Genomic DNA, 11,487 nt, shown 5'->3' on the forward strand with positions numbered 1-11,487 from the left:
TGGCCAGCCTTCCTGGCACAGAGGCACAGGGAAGGGGTTCTGGAACTGGACTCGACCTGGAGCCTCCTGCTGTCAGTGCAATGAGCTATTTTCACGGCTCTTTGGAGGGAAGCTTCGCCACTTCAGGGCAGTGTAGTCAGGAGTGTTCTCTAAGCTTCCTTGGGGCTTCATTTGTAAGAGGGGGATTATGACTGTATTTGTCTCTAGGGGGTGCTGAGATATGCAGCAGTCGTGGAGGTTGAATCCCAGGCCCACAGTTAAAGCTCCGTAGAGGATGCTCATCGTCACCGTGCCCTAGCAGCTCTGAAGGCGTGGAGTTTGGCCAGGCAGAGAAAAACCCTCAGAGGACATTCTCTTGACACGGACATTGAAGGGCATTCTTCATGCTTTCCTTATTTGTGACCATTGGGCAAGCCTTTAATATAAAAAAGATGAATCAAGATTTATCAGGTACAGGTACAAATTCCATACAATGAGTGCGATCATTATGTACATCTAAATTACCAATAAACTTATTGATAAAAAGATATAATCATGTTCATTTCCCACAAGAATTTATTCCAAAACTTGTGAGTACAAATCACATCTTATAAGTCACAGCAAGAGTAATAAGAAAGAAGGGAAGCTGAGTAACATGATGTAGAAAAGCAAATTTGACCCGAAATTGGGCTCAGTCATTTTACAAGCCTGCTTGTTTAGTAACAACTAGAACGGGCTGTCAGTTGGGCGGGATCCTGAGTTTGAACCCTAGCTCCATAGTCTGCCTGCCACATGTGTTCCTTGAGTAAGTGCAGTAAGCCCTGTGGGTCTCAGTCCCTTGTCTAAGAGTCAGAGCAACTCCTGTGTTACAAGGATGATGCCTAGAAGCACTTACTGCACTTGCTTTTGCCTTGCTGAAAAGGTGAGCTGAAGAAACAGGGTCAAGACATGGAAGACTGCGTTCTTTTTGAGCGCTCACTGTCTCAGTCTTTTTTGTGATGCTCTAACAGAAGAGCACAGACTGGTGATTTATAAGCAACAGAAATGTATTTGGGTCACAGTTTAGGAGGCTAGAGACTGTAAGGTTGATGGGTTATGTCTAGGGAGAGTGTTCTTGCTGTGTTAAAACATGGCAGGAGACATAATGTAGGAGGGAGGGAGGGAGGGAGAGAGAGAGAGAACAGAAGGGGACCAGCTCCACACTGATCTTTCTAGGTTGCTTACAACTCTCTGCCCTGATTCTGTCCAGATGCACTGAATGGCTTTTCCCAAGATGCTATGGGCTGTTTTGGTGTTCAGTCTTCAGTTAGAGTGCTCCCCTCCGAATAGTATCTGTACAGGATGCTCTTACCTCCTTTGTCTAGCTTCTCCTTGAATTCTCTGATGATCATTTTATTTGAAATCACAACCTGCTCTGCCCATATTCACCCCTCCCCATATTTCCATGGTCACTTTTCTTACCTTGCTTTATTTTTCCTAATAGCACTTATCATTTTATATGTTTAAATTACTTGTTACATATCTTACTTATTTTAGATCTTACTTATTATATAAGTTACTACTTATTATATATGTTAACACTACTTGTTTTTTGAGGTACTGGGGATTGAACCCATTCATGTCCTTTTTAATAATTTTTAAAAATATTGAGACAGGTCTTACTAAGTTGCTAAATTCCCCAGGCTGGGCTCAGACTTTCCATCCTCCTGCCTTAAACCCCAAAAACGCTGGGATTATGGGTATACACCACCATATTTGTCTGCAAATTTGGTTGTGAGTTTACTTATGCCCTGGAATTTATTCTTCATGAGGTACTTGGAATTTTTCTTCAACATTCACTGGTGGTGTTCCAAGGATGCCAAAGTCTGGTGTGTAGCAAGCATTTATGACATGACTCATATTGAACTAATGCATGCACTGTGGCTGAAATTCTTTTAACTCAGTAGAAGCACACAGGTTAGCCCTTGAAAGAAATTCTTATTGGACAGTTTAAATGGAAAACGGGAGAACTAATTATTTCTTAATAAATACATTTCACTTAACACAAAAACAGAAGGTTGCTGGAGACAGTCTTTCAAAAGAATATAGATGAATGTCAGTGAAATCAAAGATGCTCAGTGGTGAATATCATTAGTGAAGGCGTCTTCTAAGAATCTATTTGAGATCTAAAATTTCCTAAGAGTGTTTATTGCAGGGACTCTCAAAGACCAAGTCAGAATTAGTTTTCTTTTCTTTTCTTTTCTTTTTTTGTTACCGGAGATCAAACTTGGGACCTTGCACTTGCAAGGCAGGTGGTGGAACCACTGAGCTAAATCCTCAGCCCTAGAATCAGTCTTCTTAAGCAGAAGTCTTCATACTGAGCTCAGCAGTCCCAGTGCTGAACAGGGTTCAGTAGGGGCTCAGTAAATCTCTGTGGATCCATTCTGAACAGAGTTTAATGTAAAAATTCTGTCTCAGGTTGAAAATATAGCTCAGTGGTACAGTGTGTGTGTAGCATGCATGAGGCCCTGAGTTTGACTACCATATCACACATACACACATATATTATGTTAAAAATATATATGTATATGTACATCTATGTATTTTACCAGAACTGGGTACTTATGAGGAAATATTTTTATTATTTTATTAACTAAAAGAAGCCAAAGAAGAGACATTGTATTTTGTGCCTTGATTATATCTCTCCACCAACTTGGACTTTATCTCCTTGGGGACCTGGGGGCAATAATTAAGGAATTAAACCTCTTTTAGTCACTCGTGCAGTGCACACCATCACTTGGCATTTAGTATTTATTTTGCAGATGAAGGAGTTCAGTTTATTTTTCTTTCTTCTCATGGGAACCCAGCTGCTTGACCCACAGCTGCCTCTCTCTGTGTGGCTGAAATGGGCCTCCATTCTCATTCTTTTGTGAGACTCACTCACCTTTAGACAAGTAAAGAATATGCCAGGTCCTTTAAGGAGATCCAGTCCTCATCTGTCTTGGATGAGCAGTGAGTGGAGAAGCTCCTGTGGAGTGAGGTTGCATCCTTCTCATCTTCTCTTTGGTTGCCTACATTATTGCTGCTAACAAAGCTGACCACAGACATCGTGAATCTTACTTGCACAGAGGTCCAAGGTGAAGCCAAATCCACACCTTCATTCTCCATGGTCTGACTGAGGCAGGAAAGATTGGATCAGAAGGGAACTGACCTCAGAGAGCGCCGTTTGATATTTTGTTTATGAGACACCTGCTACCTGACAGTAACCTCAGGCTCCTTGTAGACTCCTCCCTGCCTTATCCAGAACTTCTTTTGAGGCAAGAGCCAATTTTCACGCACTTTCTTTCAAGTATGCATCAAAATCTTACTCAAAGAGAATGAGCACAGAGAACAGTGAGCACTCCTTTTCCTGCCCACCCAAGCCTTGCCTTACAAGCCTTGGCTATCTACACCAGAGTCTGCCTCCTCCTTGATGTCTAAAATTGGGACAGGTTAGACCCTTCAGGGGTGGTGTTGCTTTTCTCTTCTCAAAGACATGAACTGATTTGATAGATAGCTCTCTTGAACTCAGTGTGAATGCCCAACTTTCATAATAAGAATATCTTCCTGTGCCTCGATTGCTTAAAAACAGGGTGGAAATACATTGGTATGTGTCTTAATTACATTTCTTCTCACAATTTGTAGAGGTTCCAGTCCGTAATCAGCCGACTCCAAGGCAGGGCAGCATGGCAGAGGAGAAAGAGCTCATGGCATGGCGGTAGAAAGCAGCCAACCATCAAGGGAAGAGGAGGGATATACACACCCTTCCCAGCCAGCCACCCCAACAGTGACCCACCTCTTCCCACCATACTTCATCTTCCAAGTCACACCAACAATAAACTCATTAGAGAACTAATCCAGCATCACGTATTCACGCTCCAGTATCACACACCTCAGTATCACACACCCATGAGCCAGTTTCTGCCCCAAAGCCCCACCTATGGGCACATGAGGCTTTGGGAGAACATTTTGATAGAAGACATAACATTGTGTCATAAGTTGTTTTGAGGATTATATATAAAACATTTAGAAAAGTGCCAAGGACATAGGAAATGCTGTTTAAGTTCTAACTGCTATTTATCTTCAGGATCAAGCCTAAGTAACCTGAATATATACTGGGGCTTTAGAATTGCTAGCTCTAGATTTTGTTGGGAGTTGTATTCAAAGAAGGATGGATCAGCAACATGAAAATAATTTAAGATAACTCAAATCTTTACTCTTGATCTTGAGAAGTATGCAGAAACTGGAAATAAGTTATCACCACGAAGTTGCCAAATGCGTATTTGGACAGCTCACAGGGTATTAGGTACACAGACAGCACGGGTAGGGCCAAGATAAAGTGTGTGCTGGCAATGGAAGCAGAAGCCAGGTGCAGATAAACAAGCAGATGTGGCTAAAGTGAAAGAAATAGTAATAGGCAACACTTAATGATTACCAAAGACCAGAAACTGGGATAAAATCTTCCATATACTAGCTCATTTAATGCTCACAATATCACCATGAAGTAGGTATGATTCTTATCCCTACCCTACTATGAGCGTGCCTGTTTTACAAAGAAGGAAGTTGAAACTCGGAGAAGTTCACTTACTAAACTGAAGGTACACAGACTGGGCTGGAAACTCACAATACGTATGCAGTATATCTGTCTGATTCAAAACCTAGTCAACCAATTAGAAATCAGATCATATAATAGCAACCGGACCAGGCTTAAGGGACTGAAACCAGCAGGTGGTCAGACATGGAAAGAATTAGTCCAGGGGCAGGAAAGGGCAGAATCGCTGTCAAAGATGCCGAGTAGCCTCTGGTGCCATTGATCCCTCTTGGCACATTTTGCGATTTTCTTCTGCTGTGAACGTTCATCCTTAAAGCAGCAACACTGCAATGCCAGCAAAGAGATCTTGTAAGTCGTGGTGTTTGTCTTGCTTGTTTATCTGGTTTGTTTAATCAACTCATTATCTAGATGCAAGGACTTAAGCATGTACTGTGACTATACGTTCATATATATATATGTGGCTGGGGATGTAGCTCAGTGGTAGGGTGCTTGCCTACTAGGTTCAATCCCCAGTACTCAAAAGAAAGGGAAAGAGGAGAAAGTGAAGGACAAGAACAAGGAGGAGGAGGAGGAGGAAGAGGGGAAGGAAGAAAGGGAGGAGAAAGAGGAGGAGGAGGAGGAGGAGGAAGGGAAGCATAAGGAGGTGGAGGGGGAGCTAACATGTAGTTACTAGAGGGAAACCTACTCTGCCTGAGAAAGGGAAGAAGGGAGGCTTCTTGGAGGAAAAAGGCCTTGGGGTGGCCTTGGAAAAGGAGCAGGGATTTGTCAAATGTGAGGAGCAAAGAGGAAGGTGTTCCAGGCAGAAAATTGAATCCCCCGTTATTCTTTCCCCAAATCACATTGGTTTTGGCAGTGTTAAAATGCCTCTGTTTACTAAATGTGCCTCTTGCTGGGAGCAATGCTTCTTCTCAAGGGATGTGGTTGATTAGCTGTCAGGATATTGGTGATCTGGAAGTGTGGCATTGATAAGGGTTTCTCAGATTCCCAACACACGTGCTCACTGTGGGCCCTCTACCATTGGCTGTAGCCCCTGTATGGAGTCCACCAACCCTCACATTTCCAGTCACGCTTTTGACCTTGGGAATTCAGGATTCAGTGGGTGCCTTTCCTTCTCAGTCCACTTTTCCACACACAGACATATCTTTCCGGGTTCCAGCCATTACCCTCCTGGCCTTGGCTGGTGTCCAAGCTCTGTTCTCCCTGCATGGGGAGGCAGCACTGAGCTCTGTAGGTGATGCACAGCCCCCAGATATCTGGGGAGCCTGTGGACCCATTTTGTCTACACAGAGATTAATGATTTAGTAAAGGTGGTGTAAATGATTCCGAGGTGACATCATGAACCTGCTCTGGAATTGCTGTCTTGGAAAGATTAAGTGATCCTGGCAGGCAGAGGATCCACTCCTAGGCAATGCCAAGTACATTTTATCTGCTCCTGGGATGTGGTGGTTCCATGCCCTGCATGCCCCCAGATGCTGTGCAACTGTAATGATCATGACAGTCTATAAACCATTGATTTATTTGGAGCTCACCTCTGCAGTGGGGAGCTTTAAAATGTGTTAATAAAGAGAAGGAGTTCTGCTGTTTAATCCCCTGGCCTCAGTTTCCTTCTCTGTACATTGGAGATTATAAAAGGTACTTTGATGGGCTGACATCTTTCCCCTCCCCCACAAGGCTGACCACACTGACCCTGGGATTCCAGAATATTCCAAACATGCTCCCTCCCGAGGGCCTCTGCTCTGGCTGGACTGGTTCTCCCCTGGCTGTTGGCTCCATTTCACTCCAGATCTAGGAGACAAAAGTGTCTCAGGGGGCTTTGTTGACCACACAAAGAGCCCGCTTCTTGTCACCCAGCCCTACTTTCCATGCTGACAGTGAGCTGGGTGCTGGGAGGGGTCCCCTGTCAGGTCATTTGCCACAGTAGCCCCAAGCAGGGTTGGAAGATAAAACACAGGACGCTCAGTTAGATTGGAATCATACAGTGCATACTTTCACGAAGAACATTTTCTGTTGTCTGTGTTTTGAATTTGCTCAGTATGGCAAGTCTACCCCGGCTCCGTTGGCGCTTTTGCATACTTGTTGACAGAGAGAACAAGCTGGTGAACAGTGAAAGGTGACCATCAAACAGCACCTGCGGGCTCAATTCCTTTCATCTCTGCCTTCATCTTCCTAGCACCTCGTCAATGCTGGAGGCTTGACAAGGGCTCTGAGGTGTGCTGAAGAGCAGCTTTGCACATCACACTGCCAGTCTCCTTAAAGAAACAGAGTTAGAGAACAGGAGGCTTTTTCAAAGTTAGGCAGCTAAAGACTCCATCACTGAATAAAGCAGAAAGCAACTCCTGACACATGACTTACATGAATACAAGTTTATTTATTTATTTATTTTTTGGTACCGAGGATCGAACTTGGTTCCTTGTGCTTGCGCAGCAGGTGGCGAAACCACTGAGCTAAATCCCCGGCCCTAATACAAGTTTATTTATCTTCTCTCATAAAAAAACCACTTTGTCAGGCCTTATATGGTGGTTGCAAGCCCATGCTTCCATTATTCTCTTCCACAGTGCTCATGGGTCAGTTTCTAATCTCAAGTTCACTACATGGTCCTAAGAAGGCTGCTGGAAAGCCAGTCATCGCATTCAAGCTCCAGCAGCCAGTGGATAGAAGTGGATGAGGACAGAGATCATTTATTCTTTCCCTTATCAGACGCTTTCTTTAAAAATCACTCACGTGTCCTTTTTGCATTGGATTGGTCACAACTTTGTCTTACAACCACTTGTAGCTATGAGGGAGCTGGAAATGCTATCATTTCAAGTGGTCCTACGTGCTCTGCTAAAAAAATCCAGGTTTGTTCTTGAGGCAAATGGGTGCTGGAGAGCCATGACTACCTGTGCCACAGATAAAGATTGGCAGAAAGGTTCCTGGCGTGTCCTTGGACTCTGCACAGTGTGCCTGCTCACATTGCCCCTAGGTGTGAACACAGGTTGGACCCAGCCTCCTGCCCCCTGTCCTATCCCTTCTGTCACCTGGACATGGGCTTGCATGAAGAGCTTGGGCCCTGGGAGATGCACCTTGGTGTAGGGCTGAGATGTTTTCTGTGTTGAGGAGACAGCAGGGCCTGTGTAGTATAGATTCTGGACCCTAGAAGATGCTGAAACTACAGTGTGGAGACAGGTAGAGAGAGCTGGACAAAAGGTGAGTCATGAGAGGTTGTGTTTCATCCATCTTTCCAGGATCCTCACAGATCTCAGAAGGCTGAAGAGATAGTTTTCCCAAGCATAATGAGGCAGAGCTAAACAGGAAACAATTATCCCACCTTGGTGTCCAAAAGGCAGTTGACAAGCTGATTTAGTGCTTGCAGAATAGAGGCTGAGAGAGGCCTTTTCATTGGAGGTAGTAGGAGGAGCCAGCGTGAGACATGGAGACATCTGGATCTTATACAGTCACCCTCGGTCACACACAGACTGGACCACTCCTGTCGCCACGCTCATGGTTCTGAGTTCCATACAGGCACAAGGACAGACCATGTGTGAGCGGGAAAATAACCGGGATAGCACTGAAGAACTCAGCCTGTCTATTTAGCATTTTTATCAGTCACTTGGGCCACATCTGCTTATCAGATTTGTGCATTGCTCAGGCTGACAGAGGTGGCAAATGCAGTGACTGGTGGAATCAGTCAAGAAGAACAATGAGCCAATGTCAGTGTATGAAATTGAAAATGATTAAATTACCTCATCACGGAAAGTGAGACATATGTCGGGCAGTGCATGGTTAATTTGCTCAATGTAGCCATTCCACAATGTATGCTCATTTAAAAACAACATGTTGTACATGATAAATATACACATTTTTGTCTATTAAAATTTAAAAAAAGAAAATAGATTAGGGTAAAGTCCTAAGTTTGGTCAAACAATCCATTGTTTGAGGAAAGGATGAGGGAATTCTGGCTCTACAACTTTTTAAGCACTCTAGAATTTTAGAGGCAGCAGGCACCCGTGTGTCTTTGGGTGGGTCATGGGCTGACAAGGGCTCCAGCAGACTCACATTCATTACTTTTCCCAAGCCAGGCATTTGACCTTGACAGTGTGAATTCAGGTCTGCCAGGCTAGGGGAGACTGGTTCATGCTAACAATGCTTACAGAAGATGCAGGATTAATAATAACAGATGCCAAATTATTCATTTGCGGTATGAAGTGGAAGTGTTGTGTATGCCATACTGGTCTGCATATATATTTATTGTATAGACATTTTTTTCCCTTGTGGGAGAGCAACATGGGAAACCAAGTAATTCTTCTAAGAAGCTTCGAGGACAATGGACTTGCAAAGAGGATGGGAGTGGCCTGACAGAGTGCTTGGATAAATGTTCCACATGGGAACACCCCACATTGGCTGCATCTAGAAAATCCTAGCCATAAGCTGCAGGGTAGGCCTGGATACCATTTCCTGCTCTTATGGTGACTTGGCAGAGTTCTGCTTGTCCATTTAGACTTTGTTGCTGTTCATCCCAAGAAAACTCATCATCAATGGTCCCTGGGCATCTCCTGTTGGATAGGACCATTTCAGCCAAATCTGCTATCCTTCAGAGGTGGATTCTGAGAAACCCTTCATCAATCTCATGTACTCCTTAACCCCAAGGTATTTGGCTCTGACTCTTTCCCATGCCCTCTGTTTCCAGTAGTGGCCAAATTGTTCACTCACTTGTCCAAAGGGGTTCCTCCTTCTATCTTGTTTATCAATGTTCTTGTCACAGTTTCCCTAGGAGTCCATTGTATCAGTCAAGGTCCCAGTAAGAAACAGATGGCACGCACATACATTTGGATAATTTGATAAGTTAATAAAAGACTATGTACAACACTGGGAGCAGGCTTAGAGGAGATACAGAGAATAGTTCACTGCCAGAGGACTAGCACATCTGGTCCATTATAGGCCTGAAGGGACAGAGAGAGGGTAGAGAACCAGGAGGCATTTGGGCTGTGTAGAACAGACTTAACAGGACTCCTTACCTTTGACAGGAACCCAGAGCAAAGGCGATAAACATCCCTCCATTGCTCCTTTTCTTCCAACACTGGCCAAACACAGCTGGAAGTCAGTGAGCAAGGAAGCTCAATGGTGTAGTCCAAGGAGTTCAGTTTCCCAGAACACAGCAGGATGAACAAAGGTGAAGAGAGGATTTGGTGGAGCAAATGGAAGAATTCAGTGAAAGTCTTGAAAATGTGTTGTTGATACCTATATTTTCTTGGTGTCCTACCTGGCACATAGTAGATTAAAAACATTTTGCTTCCCCATGAATTTCTCTAGGGTAGGGGTCTGATCTTGACTTCTGTATTCCAGAGCTTATCCCTGTGCCTAAAATATGATCCATAAATGTGTACAGTGAATGAATGAATGAATGAGTAAATTAATGAGGTGAGCTCAGTGAAGATTTACCTTTATCCTTTGCTCACAGTCACATGCCCCGAAGACAGCAACTTCTCTACCTCAGGGACCATTTTCAGTTATCAGATTTCTGGCTTAAGCTTCTGTACCTGGCACTGCCCTTTAATTAGGTCTTGGGAGTCTTTGCTTCCATCCCAGGAGCTCTGGCAAAGAGTTTTTGCCTCCGTACAGCCTCACTCTTTGGGCTGTCTCACTTTGCAGCAGGCAGATGTTCTGTGACAGATGCTTGATGCATGTCCTTCTACCAGGAAGGTTCTGTGGGGAAAGCTGTTTACTCCAGGCAGATAGGCTTGCTTTCTCCCCACCATACACCTATCTAGACAAATTTAAACAATCATCTCACTCATCTGCCATGTTCTGGAGCTGTGCTAGAACCTGAGAATGTCCAGGTGGATAAGATATAGTTGGACATAGAGGGTAAAGACTTGGAGCCCACAGAGAGAGAAGATAAGTAATAAGTAATTATTTTTCAGCGTAGGAGGTGCTACGTTACAGATAAACAGGGCATGTTGGGAGCATGGATGAAGAACACCTAACCCTAGCTGGGTGTTCAAGGCAGGCTTTCTGGAGGACTTGATAGTTGATGTTTAGGAGAGGAAAGAGCAAGGCAATGAGAGAAACATAGTCCAAGTCAAGTTGTATGATCAAAATGACAGACACGTGACACAGCACAGAGCGTGCAGGGAAATAAGAACAAATCTGCATGATTGGCATGGTAGGTTGAAATGCAGGCTGGAGGGGACAAGAAGGATAAAGATGTAGAGAGCTTGGTATGCTCAGCTCAAGAATTAGCAGGACTGAGTGGGGTAACAGGCTACCGTGCGGGTGGAGCGACGGACTGCGGCCAGAGCCTCAGATAGCAGCAGTAGCGGCAGCAATGTTTCACTTCTTCAGAAAGCCTCCAGAATCTAAAAAGCCTTCAGTGTCAGAGACAGAAGCAGGCAGATTCGTCCTCTTAGGAAATAAAGCAAATGAGCCAGAAGATAAAACTTCAGTAGAAGGCAGCCCACCTTTGGAGACCGGCTGGGAGAGCTCACCCAGTGTGACTGCAGCGGGAGGCCCTGCGGGGGAACCTGTGGCAGGCAGGATGCTGGAGAACAGCTCCCTGATGGCCGAGATGCTGAGCGGTGTACCCTTCGCCTTGGCTCTACAATCCTGGCCGTGCAGGGCACCGTCAGAGACCTGCCCCACTACTTACTCCCCTATGATGTCAGTGCACACATATCGCCATTTGGGCATGATTTCCCTGGAAAACTTGGTGCTTTGTGATGCGTAATTTTTGTGTCTATTTTTGTGTTAACAGCTTTAAAAAGAAAAAAAGGCTTGCCTATTTTATTTAACCTGTTTAGCATTATGTTCTTTACCATTTCACCCCTTAAAGGCCCTCAAAAAAGCAAGGATCTTCAAACAAAATGATATCACGTTCATTGTTTTATTCTTTAGGATTAAATAGTTGTATAAAAATGGAACTTCAGTTCTATTCACCTTCTCCCCATGTAATAAATGTAAAA

General features: G+C 44.3%; 1 pseudogene; it reads left to right on the forward strand.

Moving 5' to 3' along the window:
- Window positions 1-6,890: 6,890 nt before the first annotated feature.
- Window positions 6,891-11,252, forward strand: LOC106009604 (UBAP1-MVB12-associated (UMA)-domain containing protein 1 pseudogene; annotated as a pseudogene).
- Window positions 11,253-11,487: the final 235 nt, after the last annotated feature.

This window comes from Heterocephalus glaber, unplaced genomic scaffold (genome assembly GCF_053883595.1).
Source record: "Heterocephalus glaber isolate CG9 unplaced genomic scaffold, H.glaber_assembly_v1.0 deba00001509, whole genome shotgun sequence".
Taxonomy (NCBI): Eukaryota; Metazoa; Chordata; class Mammalia; order Rodentia; family Bathyergidae; genus Heterocephalus; species Heterocephalus glaber.